Consider the following 27,221-nt stretch of genomic DNA (forward strand, 5'->3'; position numbering starts at 1 on the left):
AAAAAAACATTTAAGAGGACAACGTGTGAGTGATTTTCCTAAAGTCCTTGTATATCTGTGTTATGATTCCACCCTAAGTCATACAACTGTTTCAAACATATTTTGAAATCGGAACATGCACCCTTCCCTCTCAGCTCTTATTTGAACAGCATTCATCAATGCTAACTTTACCTAAAGAGAAAACAAACCATTTCTCACTCCTATGCTTGAATAAAGCAAAACTCACTGTCATCTGTGTGCAGGTCTTGAATTTCCAAAATGTTATTCACTTAGGAGAGATGTAAATAAGAGAGAATCTGTGGTAATGTGCCTGTGAGCCCAGAAAGTCAAAATGTGGCTCAGATCAGAAAATAGCCACATAAATGATTGAGAGTTTCAGGAAGTTAACAGAGGCATGGTAAAATGTGACAATCTAATAACCGTTCTTAGAATTGTACTGAGGGGAAATACCTTTGTAAATGTGGCATTCACCAACTGTCTTACAATCACTGTGAAGTTGTATTTGTGTAGTGGAAAAGTATTAAATGCAATGGAAATAACCATTTAATAAGTATACTGTTAACATTATTATAATCGTTAATTACCATCAATCAACCTTTATGGTAGTAAGTTCAGTATGACAAGTGTGAAGTCTCATTCTTTCAGGTATTGAATTGTTCAGGGAGCTTTTAAAAATGTCAGTTTTTAATACATCCTTCTTCTAACCAAATCTTTGTTTGACTCACTCTATTTTTCTTACTGTGACTGATTTGAGATTGAAGCAACCTCCATTAACTCATTTCATTTCCCACCAGTCTCATGTCTAATTCTTCATTTTTAAACCTCATTCTTAAAGTCATTTCTGTTTCTGCCCTCGTCAGTCAGGTGGACTGTTCTTTCCATTGAACCAGGAAAAGCAATTTGGCAGGCTAAAATGCTTTGAGCCTAGAAGTTCAAGGACCGGTTCCAATAAGTATGTTGTCTTTGATGTCCTGTTCCAAAGTGTATGCGAATCCTGTATAAAAAAGTACATTGTTGCAAGAGAGAGGATTAGAAAAGAAAATATCTTTGCTTTTATTTTGTATAATGTATTATAAATGAAACCATGTCTATCTGAACAAGTGAGTTTTACACCTCTAATAATATACTCACAAGAAACTGGTTACAGTTACCGTTTTTTTTTCTAAGCTATCCATTTGGACTTAGGTGTCATATATATAGCAGTCTTATCAAAAACTACTTTGTAGTTTAATGTTTATCAGTCAACAATTTTATATCAATATTTTACTTTTAAATATTGGTTGTTTGTTGATCAAATTACTTACATCCTGTCATTGTTTTTGCAGTCAGATTGTCCAATTTTTCATGGCAACCTACAACACTGCAGTTTTATGTTATTACCACAAGATGGCAATAGAGATCAGATTTGACAACATTTATTCAATTACTTTTCTTTTCCAAATCACATATTAAAATTTCAGAAGAAAGGCTGAATAATAAATATAAATATGCTCATATACCTTGGCTTGTCTTTTCAGCTTCATTAAAATATCTATTTAATTAAAAAATCTTCCTTGTGGTGGCCGATTAGGAAAAGGGGAGGTGCAACGAGACCTGGGTGTCATTATACACCAGTCATTGAAAGTGGGCATGCAAGTACAGCAGGTGGTGAAAAAGGCGAATGGTATGCTGGCATTTATAGCGAGAGGATTCGAGTACAGGAGCAGGGAGGTACTACTGCAGTTGTACAAGGCCTTGGTGAGACCACACCTGGAGTATTGTGTGCAGTTTTGGTCCCCTAATCTGAGGAAAGACATCCTTGCCGTAGAGGGAGTACAAAGAAGGTTCACCGGATTGATTCCTGGGATGGCAGGACTTTCATATGAAGAAAGACTGGATGAACTGGGCTTGTACACGTTGGAATTTAAAAGATTGAGGGGAGATCTGATTGAAACGTATAAAATCCTAAAGGGATTGGACAGGCTAGATGCAGGAAGATTGTTCCCGATGTTGGGGAAGTCCAGAACGAGGGGTCACAGTTTGAGGATAAAGGGGAAGCCTTTTAGGCCCGTGATTAGGAAAAACTTCTTCACACAGAGAGTGGTGAATCTGTGGAATTCTCTGCCACAGGAAACAGTTGAGGCCAGTTCATTGGCTATATTTAAGAGGGAGTTAGATATGGCCCTTGTGGCTATGGGGATCAGGGGGTATGGAAGGAAGGCTGGTGCAGGGTTCTGAGTTGGATGATCAGCCATGATCATAATAAATGGCGGTGCAGGCTCGAAGGGCCGAATGGCCTACTCCTGCACCTATTTTCTATGTATGTTTCTATGTATATTTCTATGTCCCAGTTGGGATTTTCCTCTTGAAATAATAGAGAATGAGCTTTCAATTGCACAGAGCTTTTAGGAATATGTACAGAATCCTCCTGCATACTCAATATTTGTTAATCTTGGTTACATTTGAGAATGATTTTTTATTTTACTTTAAACCCAGAAATAATCTGGATGCTGAGTTTCCAAATGTTTCATTTTGCACAAATAACAAGTTGATTAAGTCCAAGAAATGTTCAAACATGAAAAATGCCCAGAAAGCACTAGCCAATCCATCTGTTTTATTGAGGGGAGTTACATTTGAAAATTCGCTCAAATTTATTTGCATAAGTTCATGTGTAAAATGTCTTTCAAATCAGGAAAGCTGAGTAGAATCATAATTGATCACTAATCTCAACAGGGTTAGAGATCATAAAAAAATGAACTGGATTAATTAACATGGAAGGCTGTTGTATTTCCCTGGACCAGAAGAGTCAGACAATCAGTGGTGTTGCTTAAAGAGAAGATCACCTGAATAAACTTTAAAGAATTCATGCAGAATTTTATTCTATCTGTGACCCCTCTATTAGGAACCTCCTGTATCTAACAAAGTAGCCACTGAGTGTATGTTTGTGGTCTTCTGCTGCTGTAGCCCAACCCCTTCAAGGTCAAATGTAATGTACCGTCAGAGATGCTCTTCTGTACACCACTGTTGTAACACATGTTAATTTGAATTACCGTCTCCTTCCTATCAGCTTGAACCAGTCTGACCTCTCTCATTAATGAGACATTTTACCCATTGGTCTGCCACTAGCAATGGTTTTTCTTGCACCATTCTTTGCAAGCTTTACAGACTGTTATCTGTGAAAATCCTAGGTGAGCAGCAGTTTCTGAGATACTGAAAACATCCTGTCTGGCACCAAATCATTCACGGTCAAAGTCACTTAGAATGCATTCCTTCCTCATTCTGATATTTGATCTGAACAACAACTGAACCTCTTGATCATGTCTACATGCTTTTATGCCTTGAGTGGCTGATTAGATATTTGCATCATTGAGCGGGTGTACAGGGGTAGCTAATAATGTGGCCACTGAGTGCACAGTTTAAATTCGTTGTTGTACCGTTAAGGGGTACGGACCTAAGAATAACTCTCAAGTCGGTGAGCAGAAAGTAGGATTGTTGAAACCGCCACAACTAAAGTTCGATGTGACAATTGAATATGTCACTAACCTGCATCAAGGACACATTTAATTTCAGGGAAACCAATATTAACTCAGCTTTGAATCAAAACTCAGAATGTAATAGGAACAACAAGGCTTTTTAAAATAACTCTCTTAAACAGTATAAACTGAAGAACCTGTAAAAAAAGGCACTCAGGTTGAAATATGACTGAGTCAATGATAGAATTATCTAATGTCTGTGGAATTCACAGAAACCCACACTGATGGGTAATTATAATGAGATTTTTTTATAGTGCAATATAAAACGTCCACATCTGCGCCAGGTGCGCCGAGATGCAGCTCCTAAGGGACCGCATTAGGGAACTGGAGCTGCAGCTCGATGACCTTCATCTGGTCAGGGAGAGTGAGGAGTTGATAGAGAGGAGCTAAAGGCAGGTGGTCACACCAGGGCCATGGGAGGCAGACAAGTGGGTCATGGTTAGGAGGGGGAAGAGGAAGAGTTGGGTAATATAGAGTACCCCAGTGTCTGTGCCCCTTGACAATAAGTAATCCTGTTTGAGTACTGTTGTGGGGGATAGCTTACATGGGGGAAGCGACAGTGGCCGTGCCTCCGGCACAGAGTCCGGCCCTGTAGCTCAGAAGGGTAGGGAAAGGAAGAGGAAGGCAGTAGTAATAGGGGACTCAATATTAGGGGGTCAGATAGGCAATTCTGTGGACACAGTCTGGAGACCTGGATGGTAGTTTGCCTCCCTGGTGCCAGGGTCCGGGATGTTTCTGATCGCATCCAAGATATCCTGAAGTGGGAGGGAGAGGAGCCAGAGGTCGTGGTACATATAGGTACCAATGTCATAGGTAGAAAAAAGGGAGAGGTCCTGAAAGGAGAATATAGGGAGTTAGGAAGGGAGTTGAGAAAAAGGACTGCAAAGGTAGTAATCTCGGGATTAATGCCTGTGCCACGCGACAGTGAGAGTAGGAATGCAATGAGGTGGAGGGTAAATGCGTGGCTGAGGGATTGGAGCAGGGGGCAGGGATTCAAGCTTTTGGATCATTGGGGCCTCTTTTGGCGCAGATGTGACCTGTACAAAAAGGATGGGTTACACTTGAATCCTAAGGGGACCAATATCCTGGTGGGGAGATTTGCGAGGGCTACTGAGTTAAACTAGAATGGTTGGGGGGTGGGAATCAAATTAAAGGGACTAGGAGAGAGGAGGTTAGTTCACAAATAGAGAAAGTGAGTAGACAGTGTGTGAGGGAGGATAGGCAGGGGACAGAGATCGGGAGCACTCACACCAAAGATGTAGGGGAGAAGGAAGAAAAAAAAACAATGTTGTTTGCTCCATTAAAAAATAAACAGAGAGTAAGAGGTGGAGAGTTTCTTAAATGCATCTATTTTAATGCTAGGAGCATTGTAAGAAAGGTGGATGAGTTTAGAGCATGGATTAATACCTGGAAATATGATGTTGTAGCTATTAGTGAAACTTGGTTGCAAGAGGGGTGTGATTGGCAACTAAATATTCCAGGATTTCATTGCTTCAGGTATGATAGAATAGGAGAGACAAGAGGGGGAGGTGTTGCATTGCTTGTCAGAGAAAATATAACAGCGGTGCTCTGGTAGGATAGATTAGTGGACTCATCTAGGGAGGCTATTTGGGTGGAATTGAGGAATGGGAAAGGTGTAGTTACGCTTATAGGGGTGTATTATAGACCACCTAATGGGGACCGAGAACTGGAGAAGCAAATTTGTAAGGAGACAGCAGATATTTGTAGTAAGCACAAAGTTGTGATTGTGGGAGATTTTAATTTTCCACACATAGACTGGGAAGCCCATTCTGTAAAAGGGCTGGATGGTTTGGAGTTTGTCAAATATGTGCAAGATAGTTTTTTGCAGCAATACATAGAGGTACCAACTAGAGAAGGGGCAGTGTTGGATCTCCTGTTAGGGAATGAGATAGGGCAAGTGACGGAGGTATGTGTTGGGGAGAACTTTGGGTCCAGTGGTCACAATACCATTAGTTTCAATATAATTATGGAGAAGGATAGAACTGGACCCACAGTTGAGATTTTTGATTGGAGAAAGGCTAACTCTGAGGAGATGCAAAAGGATTTAGAAGGAGTGGATGGGACAATTTGTTTTTTTGGGAAGGATGTAATAGAGAAATGGAGGTCATTTAAAGGTGAAATTTTGAGGGTACAGGATCTTCATGTTCCTGTTAGGTTGAGAGAAAAGGTTAAAAGTTTGAGAGAGCCATGGTTTTCAAGGGATATTGGTTCGGAAAAAGAGAGGGATCTACAATAAATATAGGCAGTTTGGAGTTAATGAGGTGCTCAAGGAATATAAAGAATGTAAAAAGAATCTTAAGAAAGAAATTGGAAAAGCTAAAAGAAGATACGAGGCTGCTTTGGCAAGTAAGGTGAAAATAAATCCAAAGGGTTTCTACAGTTATATTAATAGCAAAAGGATAGTGAGGGATAAAATTGGTCCCTTAGAGAATCAGAGTGGACGGCTATGTGCGGAGCCAAAAGAGATGGGGGAGATTTTGAACAATTTCTTTTCTTTGGTACTCACTAAGGAGAAGGATATTGAATTGTGTAAGGTAAAGGAAACAAGAAGAGTAGTTATAGAAAGTGTGACAATTAAAGAAGAGGAAGTACTGGCGCTTTTATGGAATATAAAAGTAGATAAGTGTCGGGGTCCAGACAAGACATTCCCTAGGACCTTGAGGGAAGTTAGTGTGGAAATAACAGGGGCTCTGACAGAAATATTTCAAATGTCATTAAAAACGGGGATGGTGCCGGAGGATTGGCGTATTGCTCATGTGGTTCCATTGTTTAAAAAGGGTTCTAAGAGTAAACCTGGCAATTATCGGCCTGTAAGTTTGACGTCAGTGGTGGGTAAGTTGATGGAAAGTATCCTTAGAGATGGTTTATATAATTATCTGGATAAACAGGGTCTGATTAGGAACAGTCAACATGGATTTGTGCATGGAAGGTCATGTTTGACAAATCTTATTGAATTTTTTTGAAGAGGTTACTAGGAAAGTTGAGGAGGGTAAAGCGGTGGATGTTGTCTATATGGACTTCAGTAAGGCCTTTGACAAGATTCCACATGGAAGGTTAGTTAGGAAGGTTCAATTGTTAGGCATTAATATTGAAGTAGTAAAATGGATTCAGCAGTGGCTGGATGGGAGACGCCAGAGAGTAGTGGTGGATAACTGTGTGTGAGATTGGAGGACGGTGTCTAGCAGTGTGCCTCAGGGATCTGTACTGGGTCCAATGTTGTTTGTCATATATATTAATGATCTGGATGATGGGGTGGTAAATTGGATTAGAAAGTATGCAGATGATACTAAGATAGGTGGTGTTGTGGATAATGAAGTAGGTTTTCAAAGCTTGTAGAGAGGTTTAGGCCAGTTAGAAGAGTGGGCTGAAAGATGGCAGATGGAGTTTAATGCTGAAAAATGACAGGTGCTACATTTTGGTAGGACTAATCAAAATAGGACATACTTGGTAAATGGTAGGGCATTGAAGAATGCAGTAGAACAGAGGGATCTAGGAATAATGGTGCATAGTTCCCTGAAGGTGTAATCTCATGTCAATAGGGTGGTGAAGAAAGCTTTTGGTATGCTGGCCTTTATTAAACAGACAATTGAGTATAGGAGTTGGGATGTAATGTTGAAATTGTATAAGGCAGTGGTGAGGCCAAATTTGGAGTATTGTGTACAGTTCTGGTCACTGAATTATAGGAAAGATATCAATAAAATTGAGAGAGTACAGAGGAGATTTACTAAAATGTTACCTGGGTTTCAACTTCTAAGTTACAGAGAAAGGTTGAACAAGATAGGTCTTTATTCTTTGGAGTGTAGAAGCTTGAGGGGGGACTTCATAGAGGTATTTAAAATTATGAGGGGGATAGATAGAGTTGACATGGATAGGCTTTTTCCATTGAGAGTGGGGGAGATTCAAACAAGAGGACATGAGTTGAGAGTTAAAGGGCAAAAGTTCAGGGGTAACATGAGGGGGAAATCCTTTACTCAGAGAGTGGTAGCTGTGTGGAACGAGCTTCCAGCAGAAGTGGTTGAAGCAGTTTCAATGTTGTCATTTAAAGTTAAATTGGACAGCTATATGGACAGGAAAGGAATGGAGGGTTATGGGCTGAGTGCAGGTCGGTGGGACCTCGTGAGAGTAAGAGTTCGGCACGGACTAGAAGGGCCGAGATGGCCTGTTTCTGTGCTGTAATTGTTATAATATGTCTAGAATTCTTTTCTTCAAATCAATTTAATTTAAGACCATAAGATATAGGACCAGAATTAAGCTATTTGTCCCATCAAGTCTGCTCTGCCATTTCATCATGGCTGATCCAATTATCCTCTCAGCCTCATCCTCTTGCCTTCTCCCCTTATTCCTTCATGCCATGACTAGTCAAAGATCTATCAACCCCTGTCTTAAATATACATAAGGACTTGGCTTCCACTGCTGCCTGTGGCAAAGAATTCCTTAGAGTCACCACTGTCTGGCTAAAAGGTCCAGTTAAGGAAATCATCAGGATACACAGCTAATTTGAAGACAATGATACAACTAAGGGGAGACAGTGGAAACACTCATTTGGTAGGGGTATGACATTTTCTATTACTAAAAAAGTGCTGGGAACCAAACTTTGACTCCTAGTTGGGGTTCTGCAAAAAAGTTTGACACAGATTCCCTCAAGTTATCACCAGGGGGGAGTTGCATTCAGAGTCAGAAATACTTGTAAGATGAGAAAACAGTTATAGTTAGGAGTTGAAGTTGTGTAAAAATTTAGGTTGCGAAGGCTAAGTCTAATTTTGGAATATTTGAAATCACATCTTTTATGGTGGGCTTCAAATATCACAAGCAACCACCTTAACATCCAGGGATACACATTGTATCAAAAGGACAGGCAGGTTTAAAAAGAGCTCAGGGCCTTTTAGGCCCTGAATGACCTGTAAAAAAAGCTTACACTACACATGAACATCCTTGTGGGCAGGTTTGGAAGAGCAGTTGCAAAGGGTTTAAACTAATTTGGTAGGGGGATGGGAACCAGAGTGATAGGGCTGAGGATGGGGCAGTTAGTATACAAGTAGATGCAATATGTAATGAGACTGAGGAAGGATAGGTAGAGGAAAAGGAAAAATTGCAGTCAGTGGAATGATTTGAAGTGTAACATGACAGCAAATTGAAGAGATTGATCAATACAGGACTGAAGGTGTTACGTATATTTGAATGCATTCAGTATAGGGAACATGGTAGGAGACTTTGTAGCACAGTTAAAGATTGTCATGTATGGTATTGTGGGCATCATTGAATTGTGGCTGATAGAAAATCATAGTTGGGACCTTAACATCCAAGGATACACATTGTAGCGAAAGGACAGGCATGTAGGCAGAAGGGATGGAGTGGCTCTGTTGGTAAAAATGAAATCAAATCGTTAGAAAGAGGTGTCATAGGATTGGAAAATGTAGAATCCTTGTGGGTAGTATTACAAAACTGCAAAGGTAAGAAGACCCCAATGGGAATTATATACAAGCCTCCAACTAGTAGCCAGGATGTGGAAAACTAATTACAATGGGAGAGTGAAAAGGCATATAAAAATGGCGAAGTTATTATAGTCATAGGGGATTTCAAAATGCAGGTAGATTGGGAAAATTAGGTTTATGTTGGATCCCAAGAGAAGGAATTTGTAGAATGCTTACGAAATGGCTTTTCAGAGCATCTGGTGGTCAAGCCCACTAGGGAAAAGGCAATTCCACATTGGGTGCTGTGTAATGAATCAAATTTGATTCGTGAGCTTAAGGTAAAGGAACCCTTAGGAGACAGTGATTATAATATGATAGAATTCACCCTGCAATTTGAGAAGTAGAAGCTTAAATCAGACGTATCAGTATTCCAGTAGTGTAAATGGAATTACAGAGGCATGAGAGATTTGCTGAGCTGGCCAAAATTGCTTGGAAGAGAACACTAACAGGGATGACAGCAGAACAAAAATGGCTGGAGTTTCTGGGAGCAATTCAGAAGGTGCAGGATAGATACATCTCAAAGAAGGAGTATTCTAAAGGGAAGATGTGGCAACCATAGCTAATAAGGGAAGTCAAAGACAGCTTAAAAACAAAAGAGAGGGCATGTAATGTAACTAAAATTAGTGAGAAGTTAGAGGATTAGAAAGCTGTTCAAAACCAAAAGTAGGCAACTAGAAAGCAATAAGGAAAGAAAAGACGAAATATGAAGGTAATCTAGCTGATAATATAAAAGAGGACGCCAAAAGTTTCTTCAGATGTACTAAGAGTAAAAGAGAGTTGAGAATGGATATCGAAACACTGTATAATGCCACTGGAGAAATAGTAATAGAGAACAGAAAATAGTGGATGAACTTAGTAATTATTTTGCCTCAGTCTTCACTGTGGAAGACTCCAGCAGTAAGCCAGAAATTTGAGATTGACAGGAACAGAAGTGAGTGTTGTTGATATTGTTAAGGAGAAGGTACTTGGGAAGCTGAAATGTCTAAAGTTAGATAAATTGCCTGGATCAGAGAGACCACACCACAGGGTTCTGAAGAGATTGCGGACCTACTAGTAATGATGCTTCAAGAATCACTAGATTCTGGAATGGCTCCAAAGGACTGGAAAATTGCAAATGTCGCTCCACTCTTTAAGAAGGGAAGGAGACAAAAGAAAGGAAATTATAGGCCAGTTAGTCTGACTTCAGAGGTTGAGAAGATGGTCAGGTTCATGTTTAATTGTTATACAACGGTACACATTTAAACAGTCAAACAAAGCAGCATTGCTCCGGGACCAAGTTGTAAAACACAGTACCAACAGTCACACACGGCACATGGTACAGCTAGTATATATAGTTCGATACCAGAAAAACAAAACAGCCACCAAAAAAAAAAAAAACAAAGCCCAGGTTCCCGAGTGAAATGGTGCATGGGATGTTATCGTGTTTCTGCAAGAACATTCATGCAGGATTTCCTCATCATTTGCTTGTGCAGCCATAGACAAATGCAACCCAGCTTGTCTTCCAATGAGCACGGATGGAAAGCGTGCAGGGGAGCCGGCTGGATTCGAATTTGGGACCTTTTGTCCCGAAGTCCGATGCTGATGCCACTATGCTACGAGTCGGGTCACAATATAGAAGAAAGAAAAAAATAAATAAAATAAAATAATAAACAAATCAATCAATTACAATATACATATATTGAATAGATTAAAAATTGTGCAAAAAAACAGAGATACTGTATATTAAAAAGGAGAGGTAGTGCCCAAGGATTCAATGTCCATTTAGGAATCGGATGGCAGAGGCAAACAAGCTGTTTCTGAATCGCTGAGTTTGTGCCTTCAGGCTTCTGTACCTCCTACCTGATGGTAACAGTGAGAAAAGGGCATGCCCTGGGTGCTGGAGGTCCTTAATAATGGATGCTGGCTTTCTGAGACACCGTTCTCTAAAGATGTCCCGGATACTTTGTAGGCTAGTACTCAAGATGGAGCTGACTAGATTTATAACCTTCTGAAGCTTCTTTTGGTCCTGTACAGTAGCCCCTCCATACCAGACAGTGATGCAGCCTGTCAGAATGCTCTCCACAGTACATCTATAGAAGTTTTTGAGTATTTGTTGACATGCCAAATCTCTTCAAACTCCTAATGAAGTATAGCCACTGTCTTGCCTTCTTTATAACTACATTGATTGTGTTGGGACCAGGTTAGATCCTCAGAGATCTTGACACCCAGGAACTTGAAACTGCTTCACGCCACCATTTCATCATGGCTGATTTATTATCTCTCTCAATCCCCATTCTGCCTTCTCCCTGCAGCTATTGACACACTTACTAATCAAGTATGTATCAAACTTCACTTTAAATATACCCAGTGTCTTGGCTTCCTTAGTTGTCTGTGACAATGAATTCCACAGATTCACCACCCCTTGGCTCAAAAAATTCCTTACTATCTCTCTTCTAGAGGGACATTCCTATATTTTGAGTCTGTGCCCTCTAGTGTTCAACTCCTCCACTATAGGAAACATACTATACACACCCACTCTATCTAGATCTTTCAATATTCCAGAGGTTTCAATGAGATTCCTCCCTATTCTTCTAAACTCTAGCAAGCACAGGCCATAAACTGCTCCTCATACAATAACCCTTTCAATCCCAGAATCATTCTTGTGAACCTCTGGTCTAACCAACACCATAGAAAGCTTCACGAGACATCCTTGCTTTTACATTCTACTCCTTTTGAAATGAATGCTAAGATCGTATTTGCGTTCCTTATCACTGACTCATCCTACAGGAATGCTTCCAAGTTCCTTTGCACCTCTGATTTCTGAATTTTCTCTCCATTTGGAAAATAGTCTATGCCTTTATTTCTTCTACCAGACACTTTCCTGCACTGCTTTCTTTCTACCATGTTGCTACCCATTCTACTAATCTGTCTAAATCCTTCTGCATACTCGGTCTGCCTTTTCACCTATTGTTATATCATCTGCTGTAAGCTTGTCTGCAAATCCATCAATTCCATCATCCAAATCATTGTCATATAGTGTGAAAAGAAGTGGTGCCAACATCAACCACTGCAGAATGACACTGCTCACTTGCAGCTGACCACAAAGGCCTCCTTTATTCCCACACTTTGCCCCCTATCAGGCAGTTAATCTTCTATCCATGCTAGTACATTTCCAGTAATACCAAGGGCTTTTACCTTGTTCAGCAACCTCATGTGCAGCACCTTGGCAAAGGCCTTCTGAAATAACAACATCCGTTGACTCCCTTCGGTCTAACCTGCCAGTTATTTACTCAAAGAATTCCAACAGATTTGACAGGCAATATTTCCCCTTGAGGCCTATTTTACCATGTGCCTCCAAGTACCCTGAAGCCTCATGTTAATAATGGACTCCAATGGCATCTTGATGACCATTAAACAATGACAGAGCGCTTGGTCACAACAATATCTCTGGGTTCAACCAGCAGTGTAATTGTTCTTCCTTTAAGTTTTTTTTAGTGATCCTACGGCACCACTGGATATTAAAAAAAGCACCAGGTATTGCTAGTGTACCTCACTAGCGAGTTATTTTATCGTGTTGGATCACAGCATGGGCCTGTTGCATACTGTATCATTGCCTGTTACAGCCACCCAGGGAAGGAGGCATCAGAGGTGCTGTGTGGACCAATAAATGATTGTTTGGGATGCTTTTCTTGTGATTGCAGCTCCCTGTTGGACATTAGTAATGTAGAACACTGCAAGTCCAGTTCATTGGTGTGTGCGACAGCAAGAGAGCTGTGTGACCCTGGTTGCTGCACAGACCAGGCCCAGATGCAGCATTGCTTATTGCAGCCACCCAGGGGAGGAGACACTGGAAGCAGTGTGTGTGAGAGAAGAGGCACAGTAGGTCCACTGGAGTCCGTGCTGGATGGGGGTCTGGAAGAGTCCAAGGTCTCTTTGGAATCTCACCCGGCTGAGGGCAATACATATGTGTGCATCGGATAGATCTAAAACACAAACTAAAACAATTAGCTATTTCTCCAAATACATAGAGTGAAATTTCTAATTGGGGATGTATTAGAAATACTCTCTGCAAGAAGTACACAGAGGTAGTGCAAAAGAAAAACAACAAAAGGAAGAACGAGCTCAGCCAGGACAACTTAGCTTAAGGTATATTACAGTGCCTGTTAAAAGTATTCACCCCCTCTTGGAAGTTTGCATGTTTTATTGTTTTACAACATTGAATCACAATGGATTTAATTTGGCTTTTTGACTCTAATCAACAGAAAAAGACTCTTTCATGTCAAAGTGAAAACGGATCTCTACAAAGTGATCTAAATTAATTATAAATATAAAACTCAAAATAATTGATTGCATAAGTATTCACCCTCTTCAAGACAGTATTTAGTAGATGCACCTTTGGCAGCAATTACAGCCTTGAGTCTGTGTGGATAGGTCTCTATCAGCTTTGCACATCTGGACACCTCAATTTTTTCCCATTCTTCTTTACAAAACTGCTCAACCTCTATTAGATTACATGAGGACTATGAGTGAATAGCCCTCTTCAGGTCCAGCCACAAATTCTCAATTGGATTGAGGTCTGGATTCTGACTTGGCCACTGCAAGGTATTAAATTCGTTGTTGTTAAGCCATTCCTGTGTAGCTTTGGCTTTATGATTGGGGTCATTGTTTTGCTGGAAAATAAATCCTCTTCCAAGTTATAGTTCTCTTGCAGACTGCATCAGGTTTTCCTCCAGGATTTTGCTGTATTTTGCAGCATTTTGCCCTCTACCTTCACAAGACTTCCAGGGCCTGCTGCAGTGAAGCATCCCCACAGCATGATGCAGCCACCAACATGCTTCATGTTAGGGATGGTGTGTTTTTTATGATGTCCAATGTTTGGCTTACGCCAAACATTGTGTTTAGTCTGATGGTTATAAAGTTCAATTTTGGTTTCATCAGACTATAGAACCTTCTTCCAGCTGACTTCAGAGTCCCCCACATGTCTTCTGGCAAACTCTAGCCAAGATTTCATGTGAGTTTTTTTTTCAACAGTGGCTTTCTCTTTGCCATTCTCCCATAAACCTGTGACTGGTGAAGCACCTGGGCAACAGTTGTTGTATGTGCAGTCTCTCCCATCGCAGCCACTGAAGCTTGTAATTCCTCCAGGGTTGTCATAGTTCTCTTGGTGGCCTCCCTCGCTAGTCCCCTTCTTGCACGGTCACTCAGTTTTGAGGACAGTCAGCTCTAGGCAGATTTACTGATGTACAGCAAGGGATATTCAGCTCTAGGCAGACTTCACTGGACTGCAAGGGATACTCAGTGACTTGGAAATTTTCCTGTACCCATCTCCCAACTTGTGCTTTTTAATAACCTTTTTGTGGAGTTCGTGAAGTGATCTTTTGTCTTCATGGTGTAGTATTTGCCAGGATACAGATTCACCAGCAGTTGGACCTTCCAGATACAGGTGTATTTTTACTATGATCGATTGAAACACAGGTCTCCAAAAACAGATCTCCATTTAACTAATTGTGTGACTTCTAAAACCAATTGGCTGCACCAGTGATGATTTGGAGTGTCATATTAAAGGGGGTGAATACTCAAGTAATCAATTATTTTGTGTTTATGTTTGCAATTAATTTAGGTCACTTTGTAGAGATCGATTTTCACTTTGACACAAAAGAGTTTTTCTGTTGATCAGTGTCAAAAAAGGCAAATTAAATCCACTTTGATTCAGTGGTGTAAAACAATAAAATATGACAGAAACAGGTGAATTGATTATGGGGAGCAAGGACATGGCAGATCAATTGAATAATTACTTTGGTTCTGTCTTCACTAAGGAGGACATAATTAATCTTCCGGAAATAGTAGGGGACAGAGGGTCCAGTGAGATGGAGGAACTGAGGGAAATACATGTTAGTAGGGAAGTGGTGTTAGATAAATTGAAGGGATTAAAGGCAGATAAATCCCCAGGGCCAGATGGTCTGCATCCCAGAGTGCTTAAGGAAGTAGCCCAAGAAATAGTGGATGCATTACTGATAATTTTTCAAAACTCTTTAGATTCTGGACTAGTTCCTGAGGATTGGAGAGTGGCTAATGTAACCCCACTTTTTAAAAAAGGAGGGAGAGAGAAACCGGGGAATTATAGACCGGTTAGCCTAACATCGGTGGTGGGGAAACTGCTAGAGTCAGCTATCAAAGATGTGATAACAGCACATTTGGAAAGCAGTGAAATCATCGGACAAAGTCAGCATGGATTTGTGAAAGGAAAATCATGTCTGACGAATCTCATAGAATTTTTTGAGGATGTAGCTAGTAGAGTGGATAAGGGAGAACCAGTGGATGTGGTATATTTGGATTTTCAAAAGGCTTTTGACAAGGTCCCACACAGGAGATTAGTGTGCAAACTTAAAGCACATGGTATTGGGGGTAAGGTATTGATGTGGATAGAGAATTGGTTGGCAGACAGGAAGCAAGGAGTGGGAATAAACGGGACCTTTTCAGAATGGCAGGCAGTGACTAGTGGGGTACCGCAAGGTTCAGTGCTGGGACCCCAGTTGTTTACAATATATATTAATGACTTGGATGAGGGAATTAAATACAGCATCTCCAAGTTTGCGGATGACACGAAGCTGGGTGGCAGTGTTAGCTGTGAGGAGGATGCTAAGAGGATGCAGGGTGACTTGGATAGGTTGGGTGAGTGGGCAAATTCATGGCAGATGCAATTTAATGTGGATAAATGTGAAGTTATCCACTTTGGTGGCAAAAACAGGAAAACAGATTATTATCTGAATAGTGGCCGATTAGGAAAAGGGGCGGTGCAACGAGACCTGGGTGTCATTATACACCAGTCATTGAAAGTGGGCATGCAGGTAGAGCAGGCGGTGAAAAAGGCGAATTGTATGCTGGCATTTATAGCGAGAGGATTCGAGTACAGGAGCAGGGAGGTACTACTGCAGTTGTACAAGGCCTTGGTGAGACCACACCTGGAGTATTGTGTGCAGTTTTGGTCCCCTAATCTGAGGAAAGACATTGTTGCCATAGAGGGAGTACAAAGAAGGTTCACCAGATTGATTCCTGGGATGCCAGGACTTTCATATGATGAAAGACTGGATGAACTAGGCTTATGCTCGTTGGAATTTAGAAGATTGAGGGGGGATCTGATTGAAATGTATAAAATCCTGAAGGGATTGTACAGGCTAGATGCAGGAAGATTGTTCCCGATGTTGGGGAAGTCCAGAACGAGGGGTCACAGTTTGAGGATAAAGGGGAAGCCTTTTAGGACTGAGATTAGGAAAAACTTCTTCACACAGAGTCGTGAATCTGTTTAATTCTCTGCCACAGGAAACAGTTGAGGCCAGTTCATTGGCTATATTTAAGATGGAGTTAGATATGGCCCTTGTGGCTAAAGGGATCAGGGGGTATGGAGAGAAGGCTGGTACAGGGTTCTGAGTTGGATGATCAGCCATGATCATACTGAATGGCGGTGCAGGCTCAAAGGGCCGAATGGCCTACTCCTGCACCTATTTTCTATGTTTCTATGTTTCTATGAAAACTTCCAAGGGGCGTGAACACTTTTTATAGGTGCTGTATATACTATATATATTTTTTCTTTTTGTGACTGTGTTACTGAGATCATAACCATATGTGTCATTTGTGCTAAGTGCTATGTGCTATGTGCAGTGCGCTGTGTGCTATCGGTAATGTGCTTTTGCACCCTGACTCTCAGGAAACAGTGTTTCATTTGGCTATATTCATGTATGATTGGATGATAATTAAACTTCAATCTTGAAAACAGCAGAAAGTACAATATAGTTTTACAATTGCAGCGCAAGTATGGTGCAGTTATACAAATAAAATGCAAGGGTCATGATGAGGTAGACTGAGACATGGAGAATTCATCGTTATCATATATGAGGTGCAATCATGCATTTTATAAATGTGAGATAGATGCTGTTCTTGATCCTTTTGGTATGTGTTCTTGAGCTTTTTTATCTCTGCCTGATGGAAGGGGAAGAAGGGAGAAAGACCAGGATGAAAGGCGTCTCCAATTATTTCGGCTGCTTTCCTGCGGCAGTAGGAAGTATAGACACAGTTAACAGAGGGGATTCTGATTAACTGATGGACTGAGCTGTATCCACAACTCTCTGCAATTTGTTGTGGCCTTGGACAAAGCAGTTGCCATATCATGTTGAGATGTACTGGATAAGATGCTTTCTATAAAAATTGATGAGGGTCTTTGGGGAGATGTTAAATTTCCTTAGCTTTCTAAGAAAATAGTTGCATTGGTGTGCTTTCTTAGCCATAGTATCTATGAGGTTGACCACAGTATGTCTTTGTGGTACAGTATTTACAACAGGAACTTGAAACTCTTGTCCACTTCCTCAGCACCATTGATACAGACAGAGACATGTACTCCTCCCTGTTTTACAAAGTCAATGACAAACATTTCTGTTTTACTGGCATTGAGCAAGATGTTGTTGTCTTGATACTATGTCAAAGGCTATCTCATTCCTGCACTTCTTCCTGTCACTGTTTGAGACATGGCCCTAAGCGGGTGGCACCAATTATGATCAGTCTTTTTAGAGCCTTATTGGTGAAATCCAGCACAGCAAAACCTGCCATTGCACACAAATGATTCACTGTTAATGACATGTGTGATCTTCAGGGCCAAGAGCATTACCAATCATTTCTAATATATTCTTTTTCTCATTTTTCATTTTGGTTTGCTCAACGCCGGTCCTCTAGGCCTGAATTGACGTAGTAGTAATTCATTTTTCAAATTGTTTACTGCTGCAAACAAGGATAATCAAAAGTGGCGTCACATCCCTTAAGCCCATTTTACTTTTCCTAAATATGATTTGTATTGGCTAAAATGGGAGCCTGGGACAGATTGGAATGCTAAATTATTTTATTAACTATTGAATTTTCCATCATATCACAAGACTATCTTCTGGCTAACATCTTTGTAGTTCAGGCGTAGGAAAATATAACATTAAATCAGAGAATTTTCTTTTGAAAAGTGATCTCAAAAATAAACTACAATGAAATGTTTGTTGTTATTTTATAGGGAAGAGATGAATCCAATGTAATAATCCAAATAACCCATTCAATTTGCTACAATTTGGATTCACAGCTGAACACCTCAAAATGCACCAGCATTCCATTTTTATCATCTATTTTTTGTTTTCTGTTCAGGGCAGTCACTGAGACAGAAGAACAGACAAACTGAATATGTAGAACTGTGCATTTATGTGTGACTGGCTGAGTAACACATCCTTTCTCACAGAAATTCAATGCTTATGCATCAATTCAGTGGCTTTTCTGCACTCACACAATAGTTTGTTCCATAGTTTACCAGGCATATATGTGATCCATTTAGTTTGAGCAGGGTTATAATATATCCACTTTTAGCAGTTTCCTGCAGATAATTGTCTACACCACTCAAGAAGAATGCATAGCAATTTTTTATAGAAGTACAATGGAGAACATTTTAACTGGTTGTATCACTGCTGGTATGGAAGCTCCAATGCATAGGACTGAAAGAGGCTGCAAAGGGCTGTGGACCCAGGCAGCTCCATCAAGGGTACAGGCCTTCCCACCATTGAGGATATCCTCAAAACGTGGTGCCTCAAGAAAGTGGCATCAATCATTAAGCATTCTTGCCATCTGCAATATACCTGCTTCTTGTTACTAACATCAGGGAGGAAGTAAAGGAGGCTGAGCTGCTTCTTCACCTCTGCCATCAGATTTCCAAACAGTCCACGAAGCTATGAACACTACCTTACTATTCCTCTTTCATACTTTTTTTAATTGTAACTTCTCGTAATTTGCCAAGTCTTGCACTCAGTCAAAGCCCATGGTGAGCCTATGTGTCTAGGCCTTGAACAGGCAGAAAGGTTTAGTAAGCAGTGATCAAAGGGGAGGGCGGAGTGGTAGGGTTAATGGATAAACAGAATGCTTAAACTGTTTTTTACGTTGTTTAGCTGTTATGATCACCTGCACTTTGATTTAAAAGTAATAAAAACAGACTTTTACAAGCAAAACAAAAATCATAGTAAATCTTCCATTTTTCACAACTGAAGATATGGAGGCTTCTATGAGTTTGCATTACAGCAATAAACTAGAGTCCTTCAGTTTCAATTAAGAAGTATTCACTTACGCCATTGAGAGCAGCAATTCATCCATGCCACTCCTCAGTAACAGCAAAATGCTTTAAAATTGTTCAGCATTTTTTTACTTTATTTTTGTGTACAGTAGATTTTTTTGACAGTTATCTTTTTCTGGATTAACAAACTATTGTATTGGGATTTATTTAATGAAATACAGAACACCATTGCTAATGTATTATACTTCCCCAGTGGGAGAATTAAGGATAACAGCATGGCAGCCTCAACATCCCTCACCAGCTCAATTCAGATTGATAATTTTATATCCCTAATTATCAGTGGGATCAAGTATAATAGTTACACAAGTACAACATGCCTTTAAATGAAAATTTGACCGTTCTCAATGAATAGATAAGGACACTTATCTGTTTGTTACATAAATGTGCGAACAATGGGTGATTACAACGAGTATCCACTAAGATATTTTTAATAGAAAAGCATATGACTTTAATCATGAAATAACATTTAATTGGGTATCTCTGCCCAAGAATTGTTTGGTTTCTGAAGTTAAAGCTTCTTAAAGTGAATCATTTTAATGAGATTATTCCATGGAGTAACCGGAACTGTCAAATCCCAGTGAATTGAGAACCTGAAGTTGACACTTCATGGTACTGCACTTTGATCCCTTGGATTGAGCAGTCCTAATATTTTGTTAGGATGGAGTTCTCTGCTTGTCCTTAATTGACTGGAAACATGAGATTGCCAGTTAATGATCTAGTGATAGTCCAGTAGTATTCACTTTTACAGGGAATTACTGAGCCAGTGCGTCTATACCTTTATAATTTAGTAGGATATATGTTTGGAAAAAACCCTTCCAGGGCCTTTGGTTCTCCCTTTGAAGGCGCATTTTCTGATACTCTTGGAACTGGATGCTGTGTAGTACCTCTCACTACATGGGCTGATTGCTTTATTTTGAAATGAAATTGAACTCGAGAGCTTTGTTTGTTAATATTTTTTTTCCCCATTAGCTAGGAGGTTCTGCTTCCTTGTTGTTTCAAGTTTAAAACAGTCATCCAGAGTTCCAAAATATTGAACTTTGTGATTGAAAAGAAGTAAAGGTCCACAGGAAAGTTAAGGGCTTAAATAATATTTATCGATTTATTAAATTTAGCTTTTGTATTTCATTCCTGTCTTAAGTTCATACCTTGATGCTTCTGGGTATATTATACTACAAAATTAAAATTATATATCTTCTTAAGAAATCTTCAGAGAGTTGGTACAGATTCAGTCCTGCCGAAGGGTCTCAGCCTGAAACGCCGACTGTATTATTTTTCATGGATGCTGCCTGGCCTGCCTAGTTCCTCCAGCATTTTGTATGTGTTACTTTGATTTCCAGCATCCGCAGATTTTCTCTTGTTTGTGTTCAGAATCAGAATCAGGTTTAATATCACAAGAATATGTTGTGAAATTTGTAGCCTTTGCGGCAGCAGCACAATGCAATACATAATAATCTGAAAATCTATGAATTACAGTAAGTATATGCATTAAAAATAGTAAAATTAAAGTAAATAATGCAAAAATACAAACAAATGTTTCAGATGTCAGTTTCCTCATGAGCATAACCTGTTCTGCTGGACTTAACCTATAGTGTTTCACCCTTTTAAATTAATTTGTTTATTTTCTTTGTGATTTACAAACGTACATTACCCATCTCTGCTGGTAATTTCATCAGCCGGTTGTCACCACAGCCTTCTAGACCTAGGCCTCACCCTACAGAGACATTCCATGGGTCCATGCATCCATTTGCCACGTTTTCTACAATTTAAATCTGACCTATTTTCTCAGTTCTGAATATTTTCCAACCTGAAAATTTATTTTTTTTTTCCCACAGATGCTGCCTGACCTGCTAAAGTTCTGCTTTTATCAAAAGCTAGCTACAATTCCCCCCCAAAAAAGATATGGAATCCAAAACTAAAGATTATTAGATTTCAAAGAAAATATAGAAGATGATTTGACAAAAAGTCGGTTTACATCAAGTGAATCATGCAGGTAAAAACCAGCCTGTATATTGTTGGTTGAGAGGGGAGGTTGAATGGGAAATGCAAGAACCTGAAATTAAAGTGACAGTTATAAAGGGAACCGTAATTCTATTTACTGTAAGCAGGTAAGAAAAGGAAAGTTGGAGTCAATTAATAACCAAGCAAGTGACTTGTGCTCAGAGGCAGAGGGCATACTTAGAATACAATGCTTGGAGATGTGACCAAAGGCAAAGTGGATAGTAAGACACCACAAAGACACACTGATGTATTTAAACTCTGTCACAGTATATGAATCATTATAAACACAATATTTAAATAAAATTTGATTTTTCAGAGTGATGCTCTTTAAAATCTTATCTATAGTGCAGTATGACTGAGTCAGCTATGGTCAAAATGTTTTAATTCCATATGACAACCTAACAAAAACATCCTTCATACGCTTTGTCACAGGATGTTACATATCTAATTCACCTCAAACTGTACAACTAAGACAGGAACATGTTCCTTTCCAAGAGGTACTGGAGATTGACTGGCCATGTGTTTATGTGGAAGCCATATCTATCGTTAGGTGGGTTCCTTAGGGAGTAGAAAATAAGGCAAACTGAAACCAAAAATGGTGAAGATTTGGGAAATATAGAGCTCAGCTGGGATCCACTGAAAGGTCTGTCAGAAGCAGATGGGCATGGAACTAAATATTGCCCTCTGGTAACAATGGGTAGTGAGTAACAAAAGAAGTAAGATTGCATTCATAGATTGGCAGAATGAGTAAACAGCGTGGCTTTTAATCTGGAGAATATTGAGGATTTTTTTTCAGAAAATAAAAAGAATTACATAAAAATTAAATGGTATCAGTTTCTAATGGATAAACAGGATGAGACGGACACTAGTAAATGCTGTAAATGCAGACATGTTGAAAGGTTGCAGAAGGTGATTGTAAATTAGTATTTGTTTTGCTCAGCCTTGTGGGCACGCTACGCTGGTGCCGGAATGAGTGGTGACTCTTGCGGGCTACCCTCCAGCACGCTCTCAAGCTGCGTCGGTTGCTGATGCAAATGGCACATTTCACTGTATGTTCCGATGCAAATGTGATAAATAAATTTGAAACGACATCCAGTGTTAGTAATCGTAGAGCATAGGGCACAGAAGACTACAGCACAGGAATCGGCCCCTTGGCCAAAATGTTGTGTCGAACCAGCTAAAAAGTAAAGTTTTTAAAATCCCAAAAACTAATCCCTCCTACCTACACAATGTTTGTGCTTATTTGGGTATAAATTGTATTGGTAGTGTAAGGCTGTTTCAAAACCTGTAGTCCCAAGATGTATGAGTGCAGAATACAATTTAATCCAGCACCTTGCAATATTTTGGCAAGTTATGCTTCTCATATAAACTAGAGATCATAAGAAACACCAGTGAATGTGTGGTCAGGCCGAGGCACTAGTGAAGAAGTACAAGTTCAAAACCTTCTTAGATCAGGTGATGTGAGATCAGTGGCATGTTAATGAGGGAATTTAGATGGAGTTGTCTGATGTAGAAATGTTGATCAAAAATGAGACACTTGCCCCACCACCACCCCCTTCATGTCGACCTGCCCTGACCAGAAAAAGTTTTGTTTCTGGAACAGTTAGATCACTTTCCATATCTCAGGAACTACCTCTTAGTGAAGGCAGTAGTTCATAACGTAAGGCACAAAAGCAGCTTTGGCTTTCTAAGAAAAGAGTGTCAGAAGATCAAAATCTCAAATTGGACACAACGATAGTTGGCTGTGATCTCTACTCACCTTTGTGTGTCTCAGGCACAATCTACCTGTACCAGTTATCTCGAAGTGCCAGGAACAATCTATCAGGGACAATCTATCTGTAGCAGGTACCTCAAAGTATTGGGGAGATAGAACAAACACTTTCTCGGCAAAATCCTCCAAATTCACTGGTAGGACAATGGAACTAACTTCAGCATCCTCTCCCAGCCCAACATTTTCAGATCCTAATTACACTCAATTTGCCCAATGGACAGACCACACTGTTGAAGACCCAAACCTAAACTCCTGAAATAAAGACTCCACTTTAGGCTACATCAAAACAAGAGGTGGTTAGATGATAAAGGAAATATTACAAATATGTTCTCAGAGTTTCTTTGAAAAAATATAACATCCTCATTGCCTCACCGAGATTACGTCAGATCATGACCACTTAAGATGGAGAAGGCCATTTGTCAGAGGGAGATTTCCACCCAACAAAAACAGTACCATCACCTCCAACACTACACGTCATCCACACCTCCAGTCTCACCAGTAGGAGCAACTGTAGGTCCCATGTCCCACTTCCGATCCCACAGAACTGGAGTGGAAGAAAGTTATCCTGTACTCCAGAAAATTAGCTGAGAGGAATATCCAATTTAATCAATCTCATTACAGAATATTCTTGTTTATAATGCTCATAAATACCAACTGATGGAAGGGATATTCTCGGTGGTAGAAAACTGAGCAATTACAGTGTGCAGGTTACAAGTGGTCTAGTGCGGCAAGGCAAGGACTGTTGCACAGTGCTGGTGGCAGGGAAACATACTGTACATGATCACCTTGGGCTGTTTGCTCTGGAGTGGGAAAAGCTTATAAGATTTTGAGAGACATAAGATGGACATTTGGTATCTTTTCTCAGGGTTGAAATGTCTTTTACTATAAGGCAAGCATTTAAGGGGGGGATGGAAAGGTTCAAGGAGGTGAGCTGGGCAAGATTTCCTTACGCAGTGTAGTGAATGCCTGGAAAGCACTGCCAGGCGTGATGATGGAGGGTGATACAATAAAGACAATTTAAGGACTCTTAGACAGGCATATAATATACAGTGAATGGAGGGATATGGTCTTTGTGTAAGTAGAAGGATTAGTTTAATTTGGCATAATTAGTTAAATTAGTTTAAGTTTGCATCAGGAGCCGAAGGACCTACTCCTGTGATATATATATATATATATATATATATATATGTTCCTATTATGGTTTTGCACTGAAGTCACACAAAATTAGAAGAGTCCACCTCCTTACCTATCTCACCAAATACCAGAACCTAATCTGAATTTGTATTCCACTATCCTGCACATGAAGTCACGCATTGAAGGGTAGATGATGCATGGAAAAGGGTGACAATGGAATGAAGGGGAGAAGGCAAATGATAATCCCAAGGAGAACGATGCTAAATACAGAGGATGTGAAGGTAAAAACCATTCACCACATTCCTCTGGCACAGTCCTCTGCATTATTACATTTCCCCACTCCTCTGCACTAGCTCAGGTACATTGCCAGAGAAAACTAAGCTGTATTGAGTAGAAGGTTACACAATGGACAAGAAATCTGAACAATAGGAAGTGGGTATCAAAGTAGGCAGGGAGAGTTGTATGCAGCAGGGAACCAGTCTCCCTGTCTGGCCTCCTTCAACCAACACATTGCGTTCACAGCCACCAATACCTTTCCTCTCCATGCTTACTGCCTTTCACCAGTGCATGGGCTCCCCATACAACATAATCAAAATCTTACCTGTCATTCAACAGTTATAATTGTAGTTCAGAAAGGGAGGTTAACATAAAACAATCCTTTTAATGAACCACGAAATCCTAGTACTTTAACTTCACTACAAACTGTGCAGATGCAAACTTATTTTACACATTCACTCTAACATTTTCACGTAATCAGTACGGCCTGTACCTTATATGGTACCTTGAGTAGTGGATCATTCCAGGTTCATTAACTTCATTAATTTTTCCCTTCCTTTTTTTGACTGACATGCTTACTGGAAATATTTCCCAGAATATCCCCTCTGTCCTGAGTCATGGAAAATCAAAATATCCTGATAACTGCTTACAACTTGTCTGAAGCAGCCCTGAGATTATACTCTAAGTAAACAAAATGCCATGTTATTTCAAAAGTTTTACACAAATTTCGATAATGATTGCTAAGCTTTCATTATTCTTATATCAAAATCATGGAATGCACATGGTGGAAGCGATTCATAGTTCAGTACAGCAGTTTATTCCTGACCTATACCTGAAGATAGAAATCTTCCATTTATAGTAAAGAGCTTTAATACTGCATTCATCAATCTGAACATTAATATAGAGCTCTACTTTCAGTTTCCAATGGCACTCCCCAAATTATGAGATTTCAGTGGATGACAATTTTATGGAAGGAAAATCTAATGGCCAAGCCAATAGTAATAGATTTGCAATAGCAGAGACCTGTTGCCTGATCTGCAGAGTTCTTCTAGGACTTTTGTGTGTTGCTTAGTATTAATATTCTCACACATAACATCTGACAGGTAGTTATCACTTAATACACAAGAAGAATAGAAAAAAAATCATATGGCTTTAATTTCAGGCATGAATAGGTATAGAAAAATGCCATTATTTGCTTCCAGGCTTCATTTTTCTTAAAAGAAGATTTTACATTTTCTTGTTGGCCTGCCCCGGTAAAAAATGGTTCAAGCCAAAATTGCCTCTCAGCAAATCAATTCAGCAAAATAAGCATGCTCCTTCATTGGTTGTAATCTCTTACATTCTCAGGTCAGAACTTCACAAGGTTTGATGAAATGTTGTCGCTTGATTGAGTGAACTGCTGGTACCTATATTATGAGTCCATATAATTCGGTGTTAATTAGCTACACAGTCTGAACTCCACCAAAGATTTTTCTTAGAATGAATCATTCCTTACAAACTCACTAATTAATCAATTATGTTAAATGACTGATAAGCTACATTTACCAAATACAGCTCGGAAACAGGACATTTGGCCTATCATATTCATGCTGATTAGTGGGCACCCATTCATACTCATTCCATTTTCCAGCACTCAGCCCATAGTCTTCAGTTAGTGTGCTCACCTCGATACTTCTTAAATGCTGATAGTGACTGTTTCCACCACTCTGCTCTGGTCTATGCTCTCTGATTGATAAGGATACCCTCAGACCCCCTCTAAATCGCTTACCGATTACCTTAAATCTATGCTCTTCTCTTTTAATCATCTCTGATAAGGGGAAACATATCTGCAGTGTGCCATAAAGATACTCCTCTTAATTATATACTGTATACCCCTCTTATTCCATTGCAGGGAAAACAGACCAGTCTGCCCAGAATTATCACATCCTTCCTACACTGATGACCAGAACTGCATGCAGTACACCAGTGCAGTGAGATCAGCAGTTAATGTTTCAAGATAGAAATTGAAAATAAATAAATAAATACATTTGGAAGACAGTGTTAGGTATATAAAAAAAAGTGCACCACTTCAATGGAACTAATATTTAAATAAACATTGGACTATGATTAACAATTACTTTTGTCTTTTTTTTCATTGTATCAGTTGTAGGAAACTATCCAAAAAGGCTTTTGAGCCACAAAGTGACTAATATTCTTTACAATTCTGATGTAATTTTCAAAACAGGAGATATTGGAGGCATATTTGCTCCCTTTCTGGACTATATTTCAAGGGAAATGGTGCCATCACAAGTCAAAAAGTGGATAAAAACTTTACTACCAAAATTCTGTTCAAAGCCTGAATTCTGGACACTGACACAAATAGGGGCTACACTTACAATTGTTGAAATCAGAGCTTACATTTGTATTAAGGACCCCATTAGAATTTTGGTTCCCTCTCACATTTGTGAAGGGCTGTTAGATGTAAGTTAACCATATATTGGCAAATATTTTAGACTTTTTTTGGCCTCAGTACATTATGGAAATCAGCCCCCCACCCCCTGGATTTTGCCTGCACCTCTCACTGCCTTGGTAAAATAGCCAATGTAATCAAAGATTTCACTCACCCTTGACATTCTCTGTCCTCAACTATTCATTCCCCTCCATAGATGCTGTTTGACTTTTCCAATGAATTTCATCTTTGAAATTCATAGTTATTGAAGTGTTCTGTGGAAGGGCTTAGCAATAATAAAGTTCTTCTTGTCCTTACCTACTATCCAAGAGCCTCCGCATCAAACTCATCATCCTCCACCACTTCAGCCATCTCCAAGTTTCCCCTACCATTCCCACAGCGGTCGCTCCCTCCATGGTTCCCTCATCCATTCATCCCTCTCCACTAACCTCCCTCCTGGTAGTTACTTCTGCAAGCAGCCTAAGTG

The sequence above is a fragment of the Mobula birostris genome, chromosome 7, assembly GCF_030028105.1.
Source record: "Mobula birostris isolate sMobBir1 chromosome 7, sMobBir1.hap1, whole genome shotgun sequence".
Lineage (NCBI taxonomy): Eukaryota > Metazoa > Chordata > Chondrichthyes > Myliobatiformes > Myliobatidae > Mobula > Mobula birostris.